Raw genomic sequence first — 25,392 nt, forward strand, 5'->3', positions numbered from 1 at the left:
CTCACATCTCCTATAATAAACAAATATAAATGTCATTTACCACTTGACTACTTCTCAGTATACAACCACTGTTCTATGATCAGAGATGTCGCAACTAAACGTAGCTTTTGAGAGGTTTATTTTGTGCTGCCATTCACAAAAATCACAAAACACAATAACAATGCCATTTCTTGGCGATTTTATAATGCAATTTTTTGCATTATTGCAGTCTGGATGCTAGGAACACAGAGAAACACAGAAGGAATGCAGAATGCAAGAAGTTTCCATAAGGCAAAAAGGATGCGCTAGTATACTGGGGTTCCCACGGTTTTCGATATTTTGCCACATGCAACCGGAAACAAAATCACAACATGCAGCAAATTGTGTGTAGTATAAAACAGCCCTGATAGATATCTGATGTAGACAATCTTGGTACCTCACTGTAAGACAGTTAGGGCTTCCTTCTAGTGCTCAATATTTCATACAACACATGAAAACCGATTTTTTTCCCCTACAGAGTAAGGCTAGGTTCACAGTGGTACATTGCAGTGCAGCATAACGGCTGCATTCTAACACTGCTTGCCACACCGAAATGCACCACCTATAGTGACATTCACAGTGAGGCCGGTTCTTTGTGGTATAGCGGTGGCTGGCATCCTAATGCACTGCGCACAGTGTGTGACTGCAAACCGTGCAGGATGTCAGTGACAGTGACAGTGACGCATCCTGTTTCATTGACCGTATGCTTCACTGTATGCTACGCAATGCACAGATAACGTGCGGCGCTGCTTTCCTGCATTTTCACTGGAAGGTTGCATGGTTTGTAGCCTCCAATCCTGCTGCCCATAGTTACCAAGACATCATCTCATAAACTCCCATGATGCATCGTACAAGCTGAAGCTGATGTATGTAAATGATACTACCCAGGGAATGAAAGCTTCTCGCTTTGTCCTTTCCAATCCCCTCCGGTGATCTGTCAGAAAACAATGAGAGCGACGAAGGAAAAGCTGTAGGTAGGTTTGGCTAACAATGGACTGAAAACCACACACTAAAGGACCGATATTACATTTCCCACCATGCCTTAGGCTGATTAGAGTGCATGTTTTCAGGTAAGGTCATAACTCACTTCATATGCTACAGCAGTCAAATGATGCAGGCAAACAATTTGCCTGCATCACTGTAACACTTTAATTTCTCATTGACAAACAGTTTACATGTGTGGCACAAGGTATGAACATGCCCTACTGTAATATCTATTGCTGTAATAACCATTTTACCTGGAGTTCTACTATTAAACAAAAAACAGATGCACTAATAAGAGGATTCCCCATTTTCAGAAAAACACTTTCCATATTAGTGTAAAAGAGGTGGAGATGTATAAATAGGGATTCTGAAGGCTGAGAAAAAGAGTGCCGGAATTATATATTTTTTGGACAATTCACAGCTTGATTAATCACCCTCTTTACTGCTCGGGATTAAGACTGTGCCAAGACATACACACCCCCTCACTGTCTGTATTAAGAAAAATATGCCGCAAGTAAAAACAATAGCTCTACAAAGGTGATGTGAAGATATCAGAGGTTGCAGAGAAGTATACACATAGCCACTGCAAAACCTGTGACAAAATGTACGGCTGCTGGGCTGAATTATTCGGACAAAAAAAAAAAAAGGAAGCCTTCTGTAAATATGCCTTCTGAAGGAGGCCTTAGTGCCTTTGTGCTCTGAATGGTGTAATATTTTTACTTTAATTATAGCCAAACATTGTTCTGACTGCACTATTTTAAGTGTTTATTTCACTGTGAAGATCATAAAGCAGTTAATTTGGCGCTGGTCTAGTTGAGAGGACCCAGCGGGAAACCTCACAGACCAAAGATCAGTCCCTGCTCGCAGCTATGTGGTCACATCCACTAATTTGTAAAAAATAGGGGACCCACCGGGAAACGCCAATGCTAAAATTGCAAAGCAGGACTCTGACCCTCTGCCTTTGGCTGCTGGAGTTTGGGAAACGTTATTAAACTTCTTCAGTTGGTGTTGTAGATAGCATTTCCTGCTGGGTCCCCTATTTCTTACAAATAAGTGAGTGGTCATGATAAAATTCCCACGAGCAGAAAGCACCCATTTATTCCCTCAACTAGACTAGAAAGCACCCATTTATTCCCTCAACTAGACTAGAACCATTAATTTTTTATCCAATCATGTGGACGGACAAGTTTTAGAAGAGAGTGAATGAAAATAAAAATTATTAGGACCATATTACTTCGGGGCTTAATTTTCGGGAAGCTGCTATCAAGTTAGTATCAACAGTATAATCGGTTACTTTAAAGTAAAATAGTTCAGGTGGCTAGAGGAGTGGGTCAAAGCATTCACATAACATCAGGTCTTGTGGAGTGTTCCCAGTATGCAGTGGTTAGAATGTACCAAAATAAGTACAAGGAAGGACGACAGTGAAGACTCACTGTCTTCACTGTCGTCCTTCACTGACAGTGAAGACTCAGGCTTCTTGCACACCAAGACGTTGCATTAGGTGGCACGTTAAGGTCGCATAACGTGCACCTAACACAACGTATGGTGCTGCAAGAGCCGACGGTAGAGTGAGCCGCGTTAGGCGGCTCGAGTCCTATGTCTCCCAGAGTGGCGCTGATTGGCCAGCGGGACCACGTGATGCGGAGCGAGACACTCCGCATCACGTGGTCCCGCCGGCCAATCAGCGCCCGCCAGTGCAGTGAATATTAAGTAGCCATGTGCGCGGCTACTGTAGCTGGCTCTCCCCGCCTCCTCTCCGCCCCCCACTGCGCATGTGCAAACAGTCTAACGCGGCTATAGCCGCTCCAACGCCGTAGCATGCTGCACTTTGCACAGAACGTGCAGCGTTACATGTAACGCAACGTGGGCTGTGTGAACAGCCCACTTGTGTTACATTGCTGTGCGTTGGGGGAGCGTTACAGGCGCACTAACGTGCGCCTGTAACGTCTTGGTGTGTAAGCAGCCTCAATGAAGACTCACCTGTCAAGTTCAATAGCACTCACCTGTCAAGTTCAATAGCACAGGAGAGCTACTGAAGCTGAAATTGCTGGAAAGCTTAATGTTGGTCATGAGTGAAAAGGGACATACTATGAAGGAATGAATCCTACAATCTTTTTATAGGGTTGAGATAAAGAAATGACCATCTTACCGACAAGATAAGAGCAGATACAGTGCCATTATTAGATGGAATGTGATGAGGTTATGTTGGGGTGAACAATTCTAATTAAAAACAAATTACGAGTGGTGGAACGGAGTGGATGTAAAGGAACAAGGCTGTAAAATGGAAGCAAGCCACAATTTGCTAAAGAGAGAGAGAGAGAGAGAGAGAGAGAGAGAGAGAGAGAGAGAGAGAGAGAGAGAGAGAGAGAGATTTGAGAGATTTGAGAGAGAGTATGAGTGTAAAGGTTGCCACTAATGATCCAATTTCTATCGAAAAATCATTTGAGTGATCAGATAATTCTGATTGGAATAAAAATCATTCACTACATCATCGAACCAATCTTTGCTTCATATCTATCACAACGAACAAGAAAATCCAAATTTTGTTTTAACCAAAATTCAATCTGATGACTATTTTTATAATCTAAATCGATTGTACCCATCAATGTAGATTATTTACAACCAGATTAGAATTTTTGATCGCTTAAATGTTTTTTTCGCTAGAAATTGGACTGTTAGTGGCCACCTTAATTATGCTCTAGATAGGGTACATATGAAGAGATGGTGTTGAATGAATAGTATCTGATGGGGAGGACTATGAACAAAGTAAAGTAATTTAGCAATTATTTTAGCAAAGTATTTCAGACTATGATGATGGCACTGCTCAACTTAGGAGTGCAGCAATTTAATATGGTCACACCAGTAGTTGAGACTCAAAAAGGGCCCAATATGCAATTAAATTTTCTCCTGAGTTTTCTCCCAGGAGATAATTCTTCAATTTCTTGGAAAATAAACGTTTCTGCGCTCAGCATTTAAAAAAAACTGCCCAAAAAAAAAAAAAAAAAAGTCAAACTTATTTTGAGTATTTTCTTGCTGGTTGTTAGTTAAAATGTATCTTAATAAGATGTGAAAAGGTCTCCTGTCAGAAAACTGAGGAGAAAAGTTAATTTTATAGGGGCCAAGGTGTAAGAATATGCCATGCATCACAGCTTGCGGTGTGTGCTGCTGTGTAGTTGCAGACTAAGAAGAATCTCAAAATGGACATGTTGGCATCAGGACTACAAAGCAATGGTGGAAGGTGGCCTGGTCTGCTGATTCCTGTTTTCGTTCAGATCATGTTGGTGGCCAGATGTGTGTGCATACCTCATCTGTGTTATATAGTAGAATAAACCAGATCAATCCAAGGAGGTCCCAACCCACAGCTTACAGGACTTAAAAGTACATGAGCTGAGAGGGATATGGATGTTGCCATATTTCCTTTTAAACAATGCACATTGCCCAGTTGTCCTACTAATTCCCTGCCTCTAAGGATTGCCATACACCATACAATCTAGGTTGTCCAATCTCCCCACTTTTATGTAGTATAAGAGCTTATAAAAAAAAAAAAAAAAATTCAAAAGCATTTCCAGTCAGTTGGTCCTACTACATAACAAAAAAAAAAAAAAAAAAAAAAAAAAAAAAAAAAAAAAAAAAAAACTTTTCTCTTGGCGGACTCAAAGCATCAGAGCTGCAGCCACTAGGGTGCGCTCTATAGGCAGTAGCAGTGTTAAGGCGTTTTGTCCAAGGCCTCTTACTGAATAGGTGCTGACTTACTGAACAGGAAGAGCTACGATTTGAACCCAGGTCTCCTGTGTCAGAGGCAGAGCTCTTAACCATTACACAATCAAGACTGTATGGTATATTCCCACCCTGAGGCTGCATTTCCACTTGTGTGGTGCGAATCGAATCGCCGCGGTAAAAATTCGCATGCGGATGCGAATTTCGCATGCGGATGTATACGAATTTCCATGCGAAGTTGCATGCGAATTCGCATGTATGACGATGTATGCGAATTTAACCATGGCAGTGCTGGTGTGCCTTTTCCATTATTTCTATGCGAATTTGCATGAAAATTCGCATGAAAAATCGCATACCCAAACCGCATGCGAATTTCCTATTAAATGCATTGTATGCGATTCGCATAGCGGTATGCGAATTCTGATGGCTCTGCCATCCAAATTTTTTCTGCACAGAAAAACGCACAGGAATCCTGACAAGTGAAAACAGTCCCATTCACTTGTATTGCTATGCGAATTTGCATGCGAAAAACGCATGCGAATTCATGATAGTGGAAATGAGCCCTAATACTTTCAGGCAAAGGCCAGGAACAAGCATGCAGATCAGAGGTTTCTGATTGAAGTTTGATTGGAATAGCCAAATTCTTGTTTCAGGTGTGTGGTCCAGATACTGTTGCAGCCAAACCGACCAGCAGGACTGCCAAGCAATTAGTATTTTTTAAAAGGAAATAAATATGCCCACATCCATATCCCTTTCAGTTCAGGTGTCCTTTAAAAGGATATGTTGCTAATGTCTTGACTTCAAATACCACAAGACGCCTTCAAAGGTCTTGCACAATCTATGCAACACATGACAGCTGGTTTGTAGATACAAGGGGGAAATACAATATTAGGCACATGGTTAAATGTTTTGAGTAGGTAGTGAAAAAGGGCTTCAAATTTTATGCAACAACAACCAACATTTGTAAAGCACTTTTCTGCTATAGGACTCTAAGCACATAAGTATGGCTGAGACCAATAATTGGTTGATTGATAAATGTTGGTACAGAGGAAGAATTCTACAAGTCCATAAATGCCAGGCTATACAGATGGCTTTTCAGTCTGGATTTGAACAACTACAGTGATGGGGCTGTCTTTACAAAGTGTGTTAGGGAATTCCAAAGGGTAGGGAAGCGCGACAAAGCTCTGGCTCCAAAGGTTTTGAGATGCACTTTAGGAATGACCAAGTTTATGGATCCTGGTGAGGCGAGGTTGTGAGAAGTGTGGTGCAGTTTATGTATCCAGGGCCCAAATTGTGTAGGGATTTGAATCTTGAAGCGTACTCTCCATTTTACAGACAGCCAGTGCAGGGAGCAAATAATTGGTGTAATAGGACAGTGGCGGGACTGGTTTGTTAGCAATCTGGCAACAGCATTATATACTAGTTGCAGGTGGTCCTTGTTTGGAAGGCCTGTATAGAGTGCATTGCAGTACTCCAGCCATGATGTGATGTGATGAAGGTGTCAAAAGGGGTTGAAGATCCGCAGGGGGAATGCATGTGGGGAAAAAAAATATTGCAGTCTTTGAGAAAATTCTACTCCAATTTACTGTCCAAAAATATATATATATTTTTCTTTTTATGCGTACAATATATTGCTTTAATAATATCAGAAGATATAAAATGCCTTTTATCTTTACTTCTACTGGCCAGATTTATCTACTCAATTTCCAAGAGTGCATTAATGACAGCCCTGGGACTCAGTTTCTCCACAATTCAGTAATTATTGTTCATAGTGAGTAAAAACTAATTTACTTGCTTAACTGTTTCCTTTCAAAATATGTCAGCCTTGCAGATATATAAATGCCCTCTCTGAATATTCCATGTTCCCCTTACTGCAACTCCATCTTTCTTTAAAAGACACACAGTTAGAGAAGCAGAAAACAGTCTTTGCCTTGTAGGCAGTTCAAACATCGCTTGTGTCCTACTTTGTTTAATCCCATGTTAATGACAGGCTGAGAGCACGGGATATTTTTAGCTGGAGCTCTGGATCCGTGACAGAAACATATACAATACCAGACAAGGGTGCTGGCAAGACTAATACCAGCAACTATAGGGTGTGAAAAATGGAGATCAACTTAACAGTATTAACATAAGCCCATGTGAACTAAACAGATAAAGGAGAATGTGATATTTACCCAGGCAATAAAAGGTGAGAAACGTGTTTTATGTATTTTAGCTGCTGAGTTATGCGCTGGAATATTTACAAAGTGGTGTGTTAACACAGAGACTTGCCTGCGTAGCTCAGTTTTTCTATACTTGTAAGACTAGAGGGGTAGATTGGATCTTGTCTGTGTGACTGTGTCCCCACTAATGCAAGCACAATCTTCCCCCCCCCCCCCCCTCCATTTGCCCACCACACCCCATCACAGATATATACAACCTCCCAACCCACCTTTTAAATCAGGCATAGTATTTAATAGCCATATATAAAGACATACATATAATATTATATAAACATTTATACTATACATTGCTGCAAGCTGCAGCAGTGCAAGGGCTGTGTAAAGAAGAAATTCTTCACCACTAAAGCCCATTCACATATAAAAACAGGATACAGGGCTAGTACTGACTAGCTCAGCACCACTCTGTAATGCTCTACCTCTATACACTGCAGATATACTTGTGTGGTGTGCAGCCTCCTCCCTCTGCCATGCAAAAACTCGGTATACAGAGGCGCCAGAGTAGAGTAAAACGTTTTAAAAACCGCTTAAAAGGAGAGGGGGATGTTAAGGTGGACTCACCTCCCTCTTACAAAAAAAGAAAACTCACTTGAGTCTCAATAAAATAGAATTGTCAAGTAATTTATTCAACTCCACAAATGCAACGCGTTTCGCGGGCGTGACCCCGCTTCCTCAGGCAAAAATGGGACACATAACAAAAATTAGCACATAATTTTGCATCTGTTTTGCCTTAGAGGCATGTATTCGGCCCTAGGGGGCTCTGCACTGCCGCTGATGGCTTACAATTCAGGTGCATCCTTGAGCGCTTATCATTTGTCTGTTTTGTTTGTCTTATGAAATGTGTATACCATTTATGAATAGCAGCACGAGGAATTATGTTTTTATTGCTAGGTTAGAGGTAGGCCTTCCCCAAGGGGGTACGTCACCGCCGTGGGGAAGTCTATTAGGTCATAATTTGTGCACTAATTATCACTGAAGCTAACACCCCCCCTTGGTCTATAGTGATGCAGGGTGTGTAATATAGTCCAGTTTCTGGAGCTCTGCCCACTGATGCAGCTTAATCACTAATTCCCCCTCCCTCTCTTTGCCTGCAGTGTATGCTGGGTGTGTAATTTAGTCCAGTTTCTGGAGCTCTGCTCACCATTGCAGTTAAATCATTCAGGTATGAGGTTGTTTGAAAGCGCTGCCATGTCTCCCACTGTGCAAAAATGGGAGCACAACTCAGTGGGTCAAGCAATAAGTTTGAGCGCCTCTCAAACTCACTTATTGCTTGACCCACTGAGTTGTGCTCCCATTTTTGCCTGAGGAAGCGGGGTCACGCCCGCGAAACGCGTTGCATTTGTGGAGTTGAATAAATTACTTGACAATTCTATTTTATTGAGACTCAAGTGAGTTTTCTTTTTTTGTAAGAGGGAGGTGAGTCCACCTTAACATCCCCCTCTCCTTTTAAGCGGTTTTTAAAACGTTTTACTCTACTCTGGCGCCTCTGTATACCGAGTTTTTGCTGATCTTCTAGTCCACCCTGGGTGGAGGGGTGCATCCCCATCTACTATCTACAGAGAGCGACTTCTTAACCTGAGTGGGGTCAGGTCCTAATGCTCCCCACCTGCATTTAAAGTGGTTGCCTATTGGTAACCCGTGTTTGTGAGTATATATATACACATAAAATTGTATTGAACTCTTCATTTTACCTGACAATACTGCACCATATTGGGCTCTCGATTCTCTTCTTGTTTTTAAGCATCCCTCTGCCATGCAGATATGCATTTCAGAAATCATAGTAAAAAATAAAGTATTCCAGATTAAGAATCGGATATGAAGTGTAAACCCGTGGTGGGGAGGTTAGGATTTGGGGCTGCTTTGCTGTATCGGGGCCTGGGCAGCTTGCCATCATACAACCCTATTTCCAAAAAGGTGCTGTGTGAAATGTACAACAAAATAGAATACAGTGATTTGCAAATCATGTAAATTCTATATTTAAACTGAAAATAGTACAAAGACAGCACTACAAAATGTTGAAACTGAGAATTTAATTTTTTATAAAAGACTTCACATTTATCTTGACCTTTATGCCAGCAACACATTTCACACAAGTTAAGGCAAGCATGGGCACCACAAGGTTGCCTAGTCTCTACAGGTATGTAAAAAACACTGTAAATAATATTTGGGAACTGGGGATAACAATTACTGTAGCTCTCAAAAATGAAATGTCCCATTAATTCTCAACTGATTTAGTATTGCAGCTGCTCAACAGTTCAGGGTCTTTGTTGTATTTTTCATTTCAAAATGTACCAAAATGTTCTTAATCAATGACATTCCAGTTTAGCACCTGGGCCCATATGCAATTACCCCTTTCGCCTCAGTTTTCTTGTATGTGATATTTTTGAACTTGTCAATAAAATGCCTTTTAAATCACCAGCAAGGGTAAAATAAATAAATAAATACTTATGATAGTTCTTTCCCACCTATTTTTGGTCCTTTTTTCAGTTGCAAAGTGCTGAAAAGTTATTCTAAATCAAAGATGAAATATTATCTCCTAGGAGAAAACTCAGGAGAAAAAAAAGTTAATTGCATATGGACCCTGGCCCCTAGAGAGTCATGCTGCTGTAATACATGCAGTGTGAGCTTTGACATTGTCTTGCAGAAATAAGCAAGGGCTTTCCCAAAAGAGACAGCATACATTTCTACAAAACAGCTATATAGTTTGTTCAGCATTAAACCTTCCATAGGAAATTTACCCATGCCACGTGCACAAACACCACACTGGGCACTGACTTGTTGCTACCAGCTCACAATTCAAATCAGATGGGCCATCTCATTTCCCCAGCATATAGCATATGTGATTGGCCCCTTGAGTGTGCCCTTAGTGGCTGCAGCTCTTAAGCGCTATGAGTCCAACAGGAGAAAAGCGCTATATAAATATAGCATATGCTATGTAAATATAGCATATAGCATTCACGTCCGTCATCATGAAAACCATGGAGCGGGCGGTCCTAGCCCACCTTAAGCTTTCCACATCGCCTCACCTAGACCCCTACCAGTTTGCCTACAGGGCGAACAGGTCCACCGACGATGCAATCAACATCTGTCTGGAACTCATCAACGACCACCTTGACAGGCCAGACACGTACGCTAGGATACTACTCCTGGACTTCAGCTCGGCCTTCAATACCATCTGCCCACGCATTCTCCAACGGGACCTGGCTGCACTTGAAGTCCACCCAAGCCTACAACTCTGGATCACGGACTTTCTCACCAACAGGTCCCAAGTCGTCAGACTTGGCGATATCTACTCCCAAGCTGCAACCACGAACACAGGTGCTCCTCAGGGCTGCGTCCTGTCACCACTGCTGTTCTCCCTCTACACGAACAGCTGCAGATCTGAGGCAGACTCTGTCAAGGTCATCAAGTTTGCCGATGACACCACCATCATTGGCCTTGTCACCAAGGATAATGTCCAGGAGTATCGTCAGCAGGTGGAGAGAATCTGCAACTGGAGCAAGGAGAACAGGCTGGTGCTTAACACCGCAAAAACAGTTGAACTAATTATTGACTTCAGGAAGTCTGCTCACACCCCACCTCCAATTTATATTGACGGCACTGAGGTAGCCAGGGTGCCCTTTGCCCGGCTCCTGGGTACTACCATCTCCAGTGACCTAAGCTGGAAGCCCAACATCACTGCCACCCAACGGAAAGCCCAGCAGAGACTTTATTTCCTCCGTCAGCTGAGGAAGTTCGGCATGACTCAAGTGATTCTAACCAGCTTCTACTCCGCCACCATCGAGTCGATCCTCTGCTCTTCCATCCTGGTCTGGTATGCCGGCGCCACCACCAGCGACAAGGACATACTACAGCGGGTCATCAGGTCGGCGGAGAGGATCATTGGGTGCCCCCTCCCCTCACTTGCCCTATTACACAACAAAAGGCTGAAATCCAGGGCGCTGAGGATTGCCAACGATCCCTCACACCCAGGCCACTGCTACTTCAGCCGGCTGCCACTGGGCCGGAGGCTACGGGCCATCTACACAAAAACCGCGAGACATAGGAATTCCTTCTTCCCCTCAGCGGTCAACCTCCTAAATTCTCTCCACATACTACCGTCAATTCAGGCCCCAACGGACTGCGGGGCCGGCCACGCGACGGCTGATCAGCTGACCGGACCAACTGGCCCATAAGACTAACTGCCAGACACCTCAGGTCGCACTGGGGACTGTGATGCATATCTTGTTATATTTTGTTATATTGGAATGTTGTAATGTAATGTATACTTGATGCCTTTGCTGTCGCTGCTATCTATTTATGTCTCTTTCCACCTATGTCTCTCCCTGGGCTATATGTATTGTGCCAAGAATAATTCCGGGCATGACCCAGTCATGCTTGGCGAAATAAACGATTCTGATTCTGATTCTGGGGAAATGTTAGTATTATTAGGATTATTAAATCAAACCTGGATCCTCTAGGGGCTTCCCATGGAACTTTGTGGCGGTGCTACGGTATGTGAACAACCATGATTGCACTTCAAGACCACCTCCAGACAAAAAAAATAAATAAATAAAAAGTCTGCATGGCAATCCATATATGTAAAATCTCCAAAAAAACTGCGCTGATATCTATATGGGTGTAATTTCTTTCGGTGGTGCGCTGCTTTACACAATAGCAATCAATAAAGTCTCAAACAATGGCTGCGCACAAGATCATCAACAACTGTATTCCACACTCCAAGTGGTATCCGTCACTCTTCCTATTCAGGGTCACGTCAGAATTCTCCACTTCAGTGAGACACCACCACCACACCCCAAGCAGTGGCCACTCACCGTTATAAGAGACCCTCAATTAGATGGGTCTACAGCGCTTATGGGGTCATCTGGCCGCCCCCTGCCGTTGAAATGGATGTCACCTCCTCTCCACTTTCTGTATCAATTGCTGGTTCTTTCACCTCAAAAGACATATACCAGAGCTCCCATAGCATAAAATTGCATAAAAATATTTATTAATAAAAAGATTGCACACTTACAAACACATCCAGGGTATGTTCGCATAGAGTTTTTATGGGCTCTACCCCAAACGTTGGCCACCGGGTTGGCTGTAGAGCGCTGTTTCTAACGCCTTCCCCTCTGCGTCCACGTTCTCCCCCTGGATGGTGATAAGGCCGCGTGTACTTGACCGGTTTCGTCGCTCTAGGCGACTCCTCAGAAGTCTAGAAGAAGGGCTTCTGAGGAGTCGCCTAGAGCGACGAAACCGGTCAAGTACACGCGGCCTTATCACCATCCAGGGGGAGAACGTGGACGCAGAGGGGAAGGCGTTAGAAACAGCGCTCTACAGCCAACCCGGTGGCCAACGTTTGGGGTAGAGCCCATAAAAACTCTATGCGAACATACCCTGGATGTGTTTGTAAGTGTGCAATCTTTTTATTAATAAATATTTTTATGCAATTTTACGCTATGGGAGCTCTGGTATATGTCTTTTGAGGTGAAAGAACCAGCAATTGATACAGAAAGTGGAGAGGAGGTGACATCCATTTCAACGGCAGGGGGCGGCCAGATGACCCCATAAGCGCTGTAGACCCATCTAATCGAGGGTCTCTTATAACGGTGAGTGGCCACTGCTTGGGGTGTGGTGGTGGTGTCTCACTGAAGTGGAGAATTCTGACGTGACCCTGAATAGGAAGAGTGACGGATACCACTTGGAGTGTGGAATACAGTTGTTGATGTTCTTGTGCGCAGCCATTGTTTGAGAATCCATATATGTAGTCTATGCACTGTGTACAGTTAGAGGACTATATAAAGTTTACATCATAGTGGATAAAACAGACCCACATTTATATCTGTAAATAGCACTTTCTTAGAAGCTGAAGCCTTGCTAAAGCATTGTGTCCTCCTCTTCAGCCTGGTTAACTCCCCTGCCCCTCCCTCCCCTGCTCTCTGCCTGCCTGGATCAAATTACTTCTCTCTTCACAGAGTGTAGGAGAGAGGAGAGAGAAGAGACAGGAGCTGCAGTGTGTCTTAGAGCCCGTTTCCACTTGTGCGTTGCGATTCCAGTGCAGAAAATGGATCTGCGATTTCGCATGCGGATGAGTTTTTCCATGCGATTTCGCATGCGTTTTGTGACCAAGTGTTTTTAACCATGTCAATGCTGGTGTGCTTTTTACATTGTTTTTACACAAAACCGCATGGCAAAAACGCATGCGTTTTTCCTATTAATTACATTGTATAGAGACGCGGTGTGCGAATTCTGATGGCTCTGCCGTGCAGATTTTTTCTGCGCTAAGAAATCCTGACAAGTGGAAACAGTCCCATCCACTTGTATTGGTTATGCGAATCTGCATGCAGAAAACGCATGCAGATTCGCTCTAGTGGAAACGGGCCCTGATGTTTGTCTGCTGTACTTAATAATTTAGGTACTCTTTCAGCAAAAAAAGCTGAGCCCGATCGGATCTGTGCTACTGCGCATGCTCAACTTTTTGGGAGGTCCTAGAATGACCAGATGGAGAGGGAAACCTCTGGATTATCCACAAGCTTCCCTCTACTGAGGTAAGTACCCATTTGGAGACAGGGGGTGGGGGCACTTTTTTCACTACAAGTACACTTTAAATCAGCTCACACCAAGAGAAGGAGGCAGGGTTTCTGGATTATATTTGTATATGGTTTATTCTTTGTATTGTCGAGTTTTAACTAGCATTTTTAAATACAGTACATAAAATTCTGAACGTGTTCCTGAGCTCATGTAGCGATTTCCATTACAGATGTGCGTCTGTTTTTATGCAGTGCCGCCTGAGGGCCTGAATATCGCAGCCATCTAACATTGGATTTCAGTCTTGTTCCTTACATACGCAAATTTACATTATGTGTTGTAGATGAAGAATGCTCCAAATCCTTTGCAATGTTATTATTTGCTGGTACAATGTTAGATTCAGCTTTCCTTCTGAGAGACTTGGCCTCCCAAGGATGTCCTTTTTACACCCTAACAGACTACTGGCATGTTGCCAATTCACCTAATTAGTTGTGATGTTCTACAAGGTGTTTGAAACATGTAGCTGGCATCAAACTCAAAGTGAACAGATTTATTTTTATAAACCATACAATTTCTCAGTTTCAGCATTTGAGATGTTTTTGTACTTTAAATATAGGATTTCAATATGTACTTTGAACACTACGGGACAAAAAAAAAATCACTTTACATATGTTGTTGTAAATGGTTTGCAAATCAGATGGTCTTTCATTTACATTTCATCAGAAGTGGTTTGAGAATAATTTGAGAAAACCATTTTTGTTTCAGTAAAACTGTGTGCTCAACTGAAGTGAGAAACATGTGGTGGTTGGCATATTTATTTTCAAATAAACAATACCAGTTGCCTGTCAGACCTGCTGATCTACTTGGCTGCAGTAGTGTCTACATCACACCCCTGAAAATTAGCATGCAGCTAATTTAAGTCAGACTTCAGGCAGAACACATGTGCATGATTGCTCAGTAGTCATATCCAATTTTTATTGGCCATTGACTAGCCTAAATTTGACCACCTCCACCTAGTAGTAGTGACAACAAATTTTGAATCCTATGAACAGATTGTGTGTATGCTCTCATACTACATGGAAGTGGTAAAGTCGGCCAATCATAATTGGATGTTTGTGCCAGGCTTTAGAGGAACAGGGCCAGATTTATCAAGAGGGTCAGAGACAAAAAATATTGGTAGGTTTTTAGAAGTCCTTGCAGAACTGTCTCAGGCAGCAGGGGGGAGGGTTAAAGAAAACAACTAGGTCATACTCCAGATTTATCTCTTCAGGTGGGCTTTAAAGGAATACTTAAGTCAAAAAAAAAAAAAAATGACATTTACTCACCTGGGGCATCCCTCAGCACCCCAAAGCTGGATGGTGCCCTCGCAGCCCCGCTCCGATCATCCTGTCCCCGCCGGCGGCTACTTCCGGTTCGGCGACAGCCGCCGACAGGCTGGGGACGCGGCTGATTTTCCGCGTTCCCAGCCGCTGCTATCACTCTCTATGCTGCTATAGCGTATATATATATATCATCCTGTCCCCGCCGGCGGCTACTTCCGGTTCGGCGACAGCCGCCGACAGGCTGGGGACGCGGCTGATTTTCCGCGTTCCCAGCCGCTGCTATCACTCTCTATGCTGCTATAGCGTATATATATACGCTATAGCAGCATAGAGAGTGATAGCAGCGGCTGGGAACGCGGAAAATCAGCCGCGTTCCCAGCCTGTCGGCGGCTGTCGCCGAACCGGAAGTAGCCGCCGGCGGGGACAGGACGATCGGAGCGGGGCTGCGAGGGCACCGTCCAGCTTCGGGGTGCTGAGGGATGCCCCAGGTGAGTAAATGTCATTTTTTTTTTTTGACTTAAGTATTCCTTTAAAAATACTCTGAAGCCTGGCAAAAACCCTGTTTTTATGTCACAGTCCTTTTTAGTATTAATGCCCTACCTGAAGCACCGCATCCCAGCGGCTAAACACTCAAATCCCCCCGAACTCCCGGGGCAAGAATCCAAAACTTTCCAGGTCATGGATCTTGCTGCCCGGGGGAGGCAGAGCTTTGGGCTGTAGCTCTGCCTTCAGTCCAATCAATGTGTGCGGATCTCCGCCTCTCCCCGCCCCTCTCAGTGAAAGAAGGCTGAGAAGGGCGGGGAGGGGCGGAGAGCCGCACAGATTGACGGAGTAGAGGCAAAGCTACAGCTCAAAGCTCTGCCTCTATGCGGAAGCCATCCTAGAGTCTTCCCCAGGGGATTTCGGGGGGATTCATTGAGAGTTAAGTCGCAGGGATGCGGCATTTCAGGTAGGGCATTAATACTAAAAAAGGACTGTGTAGTAAAAACAGGGTTTTTGCAAGGCTTCAGTCTATCTTTAAGATGCACTATACTGACTACATCTATTGTGTAGGGATGGTCAATGATATGCACACAATTCCACTACGATGCAGAACTATGCATATTTTCTATGCAGCTTGAAAATTTATCAAACTCCATATTCGCCTCATTCAATTGGTCCACTTTCAAGATGCATATATTAGCAAAAACAATTTGCATAATTCTGCATCAACTTCAAATTTGTTGCATCTAATTCACTAAACCTACTATTGAGCTGGGAGGGCTCCCAGCGAGATTGATGTACATAAATTTGACTTGGGGTATTCATGGTACGGGGTTAGATTTAGGACACAGGCTATTTATGGTACGGGGTTAGTTTTAGGACACAGGCTAACAAAGGAGCCTTTGTGTGGCATTTGTGACTCAGAATAATGCAGGTTTTGGTAAATCAATGCCTTTGTCTTTAATGGATGCATTTTTTCAGCTGTTGACTGTGCATTTGCTGGTTTCATATGAAGTAAGTGCCTGTACACTTCAATTTCATATACATAAAAAAAAAAAAACCCTATGACTTTTCCCAGCATTTCACTGCCATTTGCGATGCTTTCTGGCCGATTTGTAAATGTTAAGTTCTCAGCAAACAGCAGGCAGAAATACTGAAAACTGCTTTTTTAAAAGGTTTTACTGCTAACGCTTGACGAAAGAGGACACTCTGAGACAGCTGTACGCAAGTTGGAATAAATAACCTTTATATTCAGGCAATGGATGTGCTACATAGAAACATGCAGGGTTCTACATGCAGACTTGGCCTATGAGGGCAAACACAAATGGATTTGCATGGCTCTAGCTACTATCCTCAAATGAAGCACTCAACTTGCATTTTGGATTTTTGCTGCATCTGACCTGCAAATAGGCAGAAAGATTATACCTTGCATTCCTTTCAGTAGAGAACTTTTAGTTTTTTTCAGCAATGTATGCTGTGTGGTGTACCAGCACATCAATATTCAGCTGATCTATAAATGGTTAGTCCGCTCTTTAGTGCAGCTATGATGGAGTTATTTTGGGCTACAGGGAAGAGAGCCTGGCAGTGCTACATAAGGTGGAGTGGGAATAGCAGACACCGCACGTATAACAGAAGAGCAATGAGAGGCAAGGTCACTTCTGTGATAGCTTTGGGGTACTAAACCAAAAGTCCATTTTAGCTCAGTTTGTTGAGTTTCATGACCAGAATAATGATCAAGAACAGCCTTGTTGTACCTTGAATGTCAGCAAAGGACTGACATTCAAGACCTTTCCTAGCATGATGATCTCTTACTTGCCACAAGTCATTTTTGTTTTCCGAAGCAAGTTTAATAAAGATAATTTTAATGTGGGTCTAAATAATATATGCAATATAAATTTGATCAATTACAGACGTTTACACAAAAGCGACCGATTAAAAACACCCTTTTTTTTGACCCACCACATTATTTACGCCTATCCTGTTAGCCCCCTACACTTTCCTAGCATTTCTGGGTCACCATGAGCTCTCTGGGTATTTTGTAGTACTAGTCCGAGTGCTATCCCATGGAGCCACATAAATCCAGGCCCTGCACTAATTAGGTTTATGAGACCCTACACAGGCTGTCTGAATGTTTGGTAAATGTGGCTCTAAAATGTATAGGCTATAGGCTTGCTATACACCAGCGGTTCTGGATGTGTGGCTGACTTTACAGCCATAAAGAGATGATTTGCATATTTGAGTGATGCATCATGGGAAACACAGTTGCTCAATTCGAGCTGAATTATTGAAAATATTTTTTTTAAATAATTTTACTAACAAGCACCGCTAAGTAGGAGGGCTTGTCAGTCTATTTTAGCCCCTTATACATTTCTAGTGGTTCTGGGTCACCATGAGCTATCTTAGTATACTGCTAAAAATTAGGGCTGAAGATTGAAAGAAAGAATTTAGTCAATCTGGGGTGTGCTGGGCAGAATATAGTTTGGGCATGCCAGATTTATAGGCTGCAATTCACAAAAAGTACAATGGTAAAGAAAAAAAAAAAACTCAGAACAAAGCTAATTCCTGCAGAAGATCTCTTGATGGGTCTGGGTCCTCTTTTCCATCTAGGATTCTATTGAGGAGATTTCCTGACTTTTGTCAGTCATGGCTGTAAGCACAGGTAAGAAGACAAGCCAGTTGTAATCACTGGTCTTAGCATTTTTCACAAATTCCAAGGGTGAATTGGAAAAGCTCATTACAAGGTAAACAAAATACAAAATAAAAAACAGTCACAAAAGCTAACCATATACCAGTTTCTACAGAGAGAATATAAAATGGCCCCATACTTGGAAACTCTCAAGAGAGGAAAATCCTGAGCGTCTGCAGACTGAGTGCTCACAACCTTGAAATGGAGTCTGGGAGACACAGACAGATGTTCAAACCTAGGGAGAATAGACTATGCCAATACTGTGAGCATAAGGCCCTTGAGGATGAAAGCCACTTCCTGCTGCACTGCCCCAAATATACTGCAACCAGGAACACTTACCTTAAGAAATTGATGGAACTATCCCCAGACTTTCTCACATTAGAAAATGAGAGAGAAACATACCTTACTTGGAGAAGGGGAATCCACAGTGACAATCGCTGCATACTATGTCACAGTATGCCAAAGACAGATGAGCATAACGGAACTGTAAACCTAAAAATGTCCACAGACTGCTTAGCCATTGTCCCCCTACCTCACCCCCTCCCATGTCCCCCTTTTCCTCTTGCTTTGGCAATACCTGTATGAATATTGGTCTGCCAATAAAGTCATCTTAGCTCTGTTTGAAGACATTACTCTTAGTTATATAGGGAAGCAAGTTTAATTTTAATCCCCTAGTGCCAGTTACAATTAGTGAGAGGCTATGGTGGAGCTCTTTAGGTGTCTAGGAGTCTTGGCTCTTACACATGACATTGAGGCGAGTGGTTCAACTTGGATTATCATAAAACCGGGGGTTCTTTAATGTACTCAGAAGCTCTCATGGAGAAAAATCAACATAATGAAAATCTGTTTAACTACATGATTGGAGGTCAGGTACTGTTTACTGTAGGACAGCATGACTCAGAGTGTTCTGGCATGGTTCAGCTAAGCTTAGATCAGCATATCCGTGGGTAAAGGCCATGCGTGTGATATATTTAGCCTGCAAGTGTCATTACAAAATGACTTGATTTTTAAAACACTGTCAGATGCAAAATAAGAACACAGACGTTGTGGGCAGAGATAATTAATGAGATGCAAATATTCAGAGACTGCAAGCAAACTGTGTACAGTTTGAAAACGGAGCCATTGAAACTCAGTCGCTATGGCTTTTGATTGCCTTAGATTCTGGGTACATACAAACTCTGAATATTTGTACCTTAGCTTGTATCTCTAGTGGAGGATACAGAGACATTCACTGTGAGGTGTTTTGTCTGGTCCCAGTCAGAAAAGAGAAAACAGCTTTGTTAAATCCAGCATCCACTGTGAGCCAGAAGCCCAGTCCAGCAAATTATTAATTTCAGCCTAATCAGAAATAATTATGGTAGTAGTGACTGATTTACCATTTGCACCACTATCATGATCAGATTATAGTATAAATCTAGTGACGGTTACATCAAAAGTGTTGCATCCACTATTGTACCAATCGACACCATGAATAGCTATGTGGCCATCATTCAGCGCTCACCGCTACTTTGATACGATTGAGCACCTTGTCCCATCGCAGTTTTGATCAACAGGTTGCCCTAAATCACTCAGAAGTTTATCCATCAGTTTGCAAGAGTTAATAGATTTTCAGAAGACTTGATTACTGTGATATTAAACATGGACTAGATGGTTTTGGTGCTCACTTGTTCTGGTTCCTACAAGCAGATTGTTCTCTCTCCCTTTGTTTAAACAGAATCCGCATGATTATCTACACCAGGCTGTCTCAGCCAGGGATCCCTAGAACCCCATGTTTCCTTGAAGAATCTGCAGTGGTTCCCTGGCATTAATCCCTCTGTTGAGAGTTGGCCAGGGAAAGAAAGATTCAATAGTACCCGTGTTTTGTTTCAAATTCCAGCCTCCTGATTTGCTCACCATTTGCGCAATGGTCCTGTGACTGTTATAGCAAATAATCATCATGCTGTAAACAGAAACATGGGTGGCTAAAACTGAGGATGAGTGTGTAGCAGATGAAGAAGAAATAGAAAAATCAAGCAGGCAAGTATAACCAAATATATGACACTATCATAGGTATGGGATTATAAGAAATACTATGTAGGAACTCTAAAAAGAAAAGTATCACAGGTTAATATAATAGGGAGCACTAATGGAGAAACATGTAGTGGGGGTAAATAAGGAGGACGCTACAAAAGCAAAATGTTTAGCGGTACCAACTTTTAAAGACAACACTTCCTGCAAAATAAACCCCATTTCCTCTGCTAGTGCAGGGGTTCCCTGAGATCTGAAAATTATTGGAAGTGCTCCTCCAAGCTAAAAGGGTTGAGAAAGTTTTATATAAGTTCTATATCATGACTGCCAGATCGTCACATCAACCAATGTACAATCTGATATCAGTTTCCACACACACACACACGTAAAAAAATGGCACTTGGAAATTCTGGGGCGGGTAAAGTAGAAATTTCATTTTTGCACTGGATGTAGTACATTAGTATGACCAATAGTCTACTGTTGACTATTGGAACCTAACTCTTTCATTAACCCTCCCCCCTGCCTATATCCAAAAACTAGTGCATTTTTCAATTTGCGTCCATCAGTATTTACAAGCCAAAAATTTAAATATACCGTAGTAGTATATTCAACATGCACATTTAAAAAGTCCAGACACTTAGGTAACTATTTATGGTTTTTATTGTATTTTTTTATGTAGGTTTTTATTAAAAAATGTATTTGGGTAATTTTTGGTGTGGGAGGGAAACCGCTAATTTTAAATGTAATATAATGTAATGGTTTAATTAAAAAAAAAATGTATGTGGGTGTAGTTTACTATTTGGCCACAGTCAAAAAAAGTCCTGGATGCGAACGATCTCACATCCAGAAACTAGAAAGCGGACGGGAATTTTTTTGCGACCGCGCACACAGCGCAGTTGCACAGCCTATCTGGATGAACATATATTCGTTCAGATAGGCTGAAGTGGTTAAATTTGTTACCTGTACCTATCTTTTGTACAAAAGTTCTCATATACATAACAAGCCTATGTTTAAAACCAGCACCAACAAGCTTAAAGGGGTTCTGTGGACCTTTTTCAAAATGAGATATGTTCCTTTCATAAGTACATCCCTGACCTTTGTGTGCTTCAGCTAGCAGGGGGAAGATCTGCCTCACTCCAGTGAGACCACAGGAAGGAATGATCGCCACTCAAAGAACTATAAAAAACAAAACAAAAAAAATAAACTTTATTGGATCAATTGAACACCTCCCAAACACAGCTGGATACCCCAATCCCATGTACCTCCCCCCATAAAATTACTGCGTAGGCTATCCACACAGGAGCGCTCCTGAGCATGCACACAACAGCTATACCACATACACACAATCAGGATCGGCCGATCTCTTATGACTGCACCTATGTTGAAGCTGTAAAATAGCACCTAATGTCCAAGTTCTCTAGACCTGCAATTGAGATTCTTCAGATACCGCTATTCCAAACAGGTTAATACTGCAACTATCGCTACTTCATCAGATGTAAATGTCCATTTTTCCAGACACCTTCCAAATAAACAGAGTCCACATATGTAATAAGCCAGCGGCTATGTAGCAAACAACAGCCTTGCCCGGCCTCAGAGCAGCATTCACAGTCACTGAATGACATAAATCTTCAGATATCCTGCACAACGGCAGCACATGCCTTTTACCTTCTTCTCGGAGTAAGTGAAAACTGTGCAGCAATGTTGCGGCGTCACGCAACGACCAGGTACCTAGTCTCAGCAACCCAGGAAGGGACATCAAGCTCTCAGACTGGCCGCTGTAATTGCAGCAAAAGGTGGTTCTACAAAGTATTGACTTAGGGGGCTGAATAATTACGCACACACCACTTTGCAGTTTTTTGTTTTTTTTGTAATGTTCGGAATCGTGTACGATTTCCGTTCCACTTCTCACGTGTACACCACTTTGTATTGGTCTTTCACGTGGAATTCCAATAAAATTGATTCATGTTTGTGGCAGTCATATGACAAAATGTGGAAAACTTCAAGGGGGCCGAATACTTTTGCAAACCACTGTATATATAAAGATCTCATGTTTAAATTAGAACTGGTGTGCTGGTTGGAATATAGACTTGTTGTCCCATGTATCCAGTACTGATGGTGAATACCAGGCTCCTGTTCATAGCGCACACATAAAGGGTTCATTTACATTGCTTCAGTTGCCTCAGACACCTCACTGCTCATACAATTCTATGGGCCTGCTCACATCACTGCATTGTAACAGATTGGGTTATTCTATTCTAACTCACTGCTTGCAGGCATCCAATGCTTGTAGTTCACACACATAACAGGTGCCTCTACTCATCATTGGTATGAAATATCCTCTCAGTATATTTAAGGTGCCCATTAACGGTACAATTTTTTTTTTTCACCAAATGCGATTTTTCGATACAATTTTGACCACAGTGGTAAACCCCCCTGAAGACCAGGCAGTTATTTTCATAATTGGCCACTGCAGCTTTAAGGCCAAGCTGCAGGGTCGCACAACACAGCACACGAGTGATTCTCCCCCTCCCCTTTTCTCCCCCCCAACAGAGCTCTCTGTTGGTGGGGTCTGATCGCCCCCCTTGTGTTTTTTTTTAATATTTATATTTTTGTAAAAATTTTTTACTATTTCTGTTTTTTTCCCCCCCAATCCCATCCCTCCCCTCAGCCGGCCAATCATGACGATTGGCTGTCATAGGCTTCTGCCTATGAGAGCTGATCGCTCGCTTGTCCCCCCCCCCCCCCCCCCCCCCAGCGCTGTACTACATGTAAAGGCGGTGGTTTCGCCATCTAACAGTCTCCTGAGCGGCGATCGCCACTCGTAGACTGAAGGCGGGGCGGAACTGTGCCCACCTGAGCAGCCTGCCCGCGATCTCCTGCAGGACCTGACGCCAATTGGAGTTAGGCGGTCCTGGGGCTGCCGCCACGTTCATGCCCATTGGCGTGACGCGGTCGTTAGGTAGTAAATGATTGAATTGTATAGAAAATTTGCCGTTTATGAAGGCAATCGATAAGGAACGATTCTTTGGTCGATTGCCAAATAGGATAAAAATCTATCTGAAAGTTGGGTTTTACAATTGCATTTGAAGAAAGAATCGTTCAGTAAATGTGAACAATAGATAATTACCTTCTGATTATTTCCAATCATAAAAAAATCGCATCGAAAGATGGCATTAGGTGGAACAAATTGTACCGTTAACGAGCACCTTTATAAGGACAGTTATGTGAAATAAGCTGTAGCAGCCAATCACATTTTACCTCTGTCAGTCAACGCTGTCAGAACAATATAAGATGAATGCTGCTACCTTTCTATGGGGAGCTGCACTTTACACATTGCTATCAGCTTTAAAAAACAAAGGCCACACAGCTTACTCTGCCCTTAGCTATCTTATGAAATGTCAGTCGTTGGTATGCACTTGTAAGCACTGGCAAATTATAGCCTGTCTCTTCAGAATCTGAAGGAGAATGAGCAGCAAGGAAACTCGCTGTGGCAGTTTGGCCCTTTATATTACAAAGCAACACGTGCTAAACAGTTAGCATGTGAAGTGCCGTTCACGGACTTTTGTGCGCGCAATTTGCGCCGATGAGCGCGCAAAAGTCCGCGATCATGCGAATTGCGGCACTTTGCGTGCGCAAAAGTCCACGAACGGCACTTCACATGCTAACTGTTTAGCACACCGTGCTAAACAGTTAGCACCGCTTTGTGAATCAAGCCCTGTGTGTGCGCACTGTTTTGTTTGGTTTGCGGGAGATTCACTGTATACAGGTCCTTCTCAAAAAATTAGCATATTGTGATAAAGTTCATTATTTTCTGTAATGTACTGATAAACATTAGACTTTCATATATTTTAGATTCATTACACACAACTGAAGTAGTTCCTTTGAGAAGGACCTGTATATTGTTGCATAAGGTTGCATGTTATTTGCATGATTTGGTTCTTAACCCTCCTGGCGGTCAATTAAAACCGCCAGGGGGCAGCGCAGCACTATTTTATTGATTTATTTTTTTAAATCAGGTAGCTAGCCTAGCGCTAGCTACATGACAGCCGTTGTGCAGCGAAATCCTCCTACCCTATTCGATCGCCTCCGGCGATCAAGCCCGTCCGGAAATCCACAGAGCGGCGGCGATTGGGCAGTACACGCAGCTAGCAAAGTGCTAGCTGCGTGTAATTAAACAAAAAAAAATTGCAAATGGGCCCAGCAGGGCCTGAGAAAGCCTCCTGCACGCTTACCGCCAGGAAGGTTAATAAAACACCTTTTTGCACATTCCTGTTTCAGTATCAGTGTTTCTGCAAACTGTGGTCACTCCCTGCAATACCTGTTTATTGTCCCGTAACAGGCACTCTTCCTCCTTCCGATCCGCACACGAGGCACTGCTGTTCTGCACTCTGCACCCCGTCTCTCGTAGTCACACTGTGTACTACAGATTTGCTCACTGCCCAGGATCTGTTGTTCCTCCACTATCCTGTGGAACAAACAACTTGGATCACCACCACTGCCCAGGATCTGCTGTGGTACTCAGCTTTGCATTTATTAACAGCTGCTATTTGTTTTGATAAATTCCCAATACAGTAAATTTTATAAACATGACATACTATCAATTTTATAGTATGTCATTTTCTGTTAATGCATGGTTGTTACTGTACACTGTGAATTTAATGCTAAAGCTTGATTTGAAGAAAATCGTGAAAAAAAAAATTCAATTTTTGACAGAAAAAAAAAAATTGTAATTAAATTTTCTCCTAAATACGTGCAGGCCTAAACAGACACAGCATAGAGCAAGCTAGCAGGATCACTAGAGCACAATCTTTACGCTCTTCTGCCAGTAAAAAAAACCTGCTCCACCATCTGTTCTGCTCCACTTACTTGCATATAAGCCGAGGGGGTAACTTTTCAGCACATATTTTGTGAGGAACAATTAGGCTTATAGACGACTATATAAGGTAAGAATATGGAAGAACGAACTTCATTGTTGAGAAAACAAGTAGTATTGAGAAAAAACAATAAAAGACGACTCTCCTCACAGTTGTATCTAAACATAAAACATTAGCAAGTAGTCATACAAGTTGATCTAAGTTGTAAGTTTAATATGCTGGTATGTCTGAATGTTTTCCATAATAAATAAAAGTGAATGGTTCCATAGAACAGATAGAAACTTTGATCATTGTGTTGTATGTTAGTTATGTGACAAGATACAATATAAGTTACCCCTTGTTCCTGGGATCACTCCATCCCTGTGTACTTTCTGACCTTGGGGGTTCCTCCATACTGTGCTCCCCTTACATGGTGTACCTTTCCTATGTAGTCCCTATGGCTCTTGGTTACCCAAACACCCAGTAATCAGCATGATTACTCACAGTGGCCTCAATTCACGGAGCTTTATCAAACGTTTGATAACACTAACACTAAGGTGTTCTAGATTTATCAAATGTTTTATCGATGAAAT

General features: G+C 42.6%; 1 protein-coding gene across 2 annotated transcripts in view; it reads right to left on the reverse strand.

Annotated features, from left to right (window-relative positions):
- Positions 1-25,392, reverse strand: part of MAN2A2 (mannosidase alpha class 2A member 2) — a 200,320-nt gene that overhangs the window by 145,302 nt on the left and 29,626 nt on the right. The window lies entirely within an intron of this gene.

The sequence above is a fragment of the Hyperolius riggenbachi genome, chromosome 3 (assembly GCF_040937935.1).
Source record: "Hyperolius riggenbachi isolate aHypRig1 chromosome 3, aHypRig1.pri, whole genome shotgun sequence".
Taxonomy (NCBI): domain Eukaryota; kingdom Metazoa; phylum Chordata; class Amphibia; order Anura; family Hyperoliidae; genus Hyperolius; species Hyperolius riggenbachi.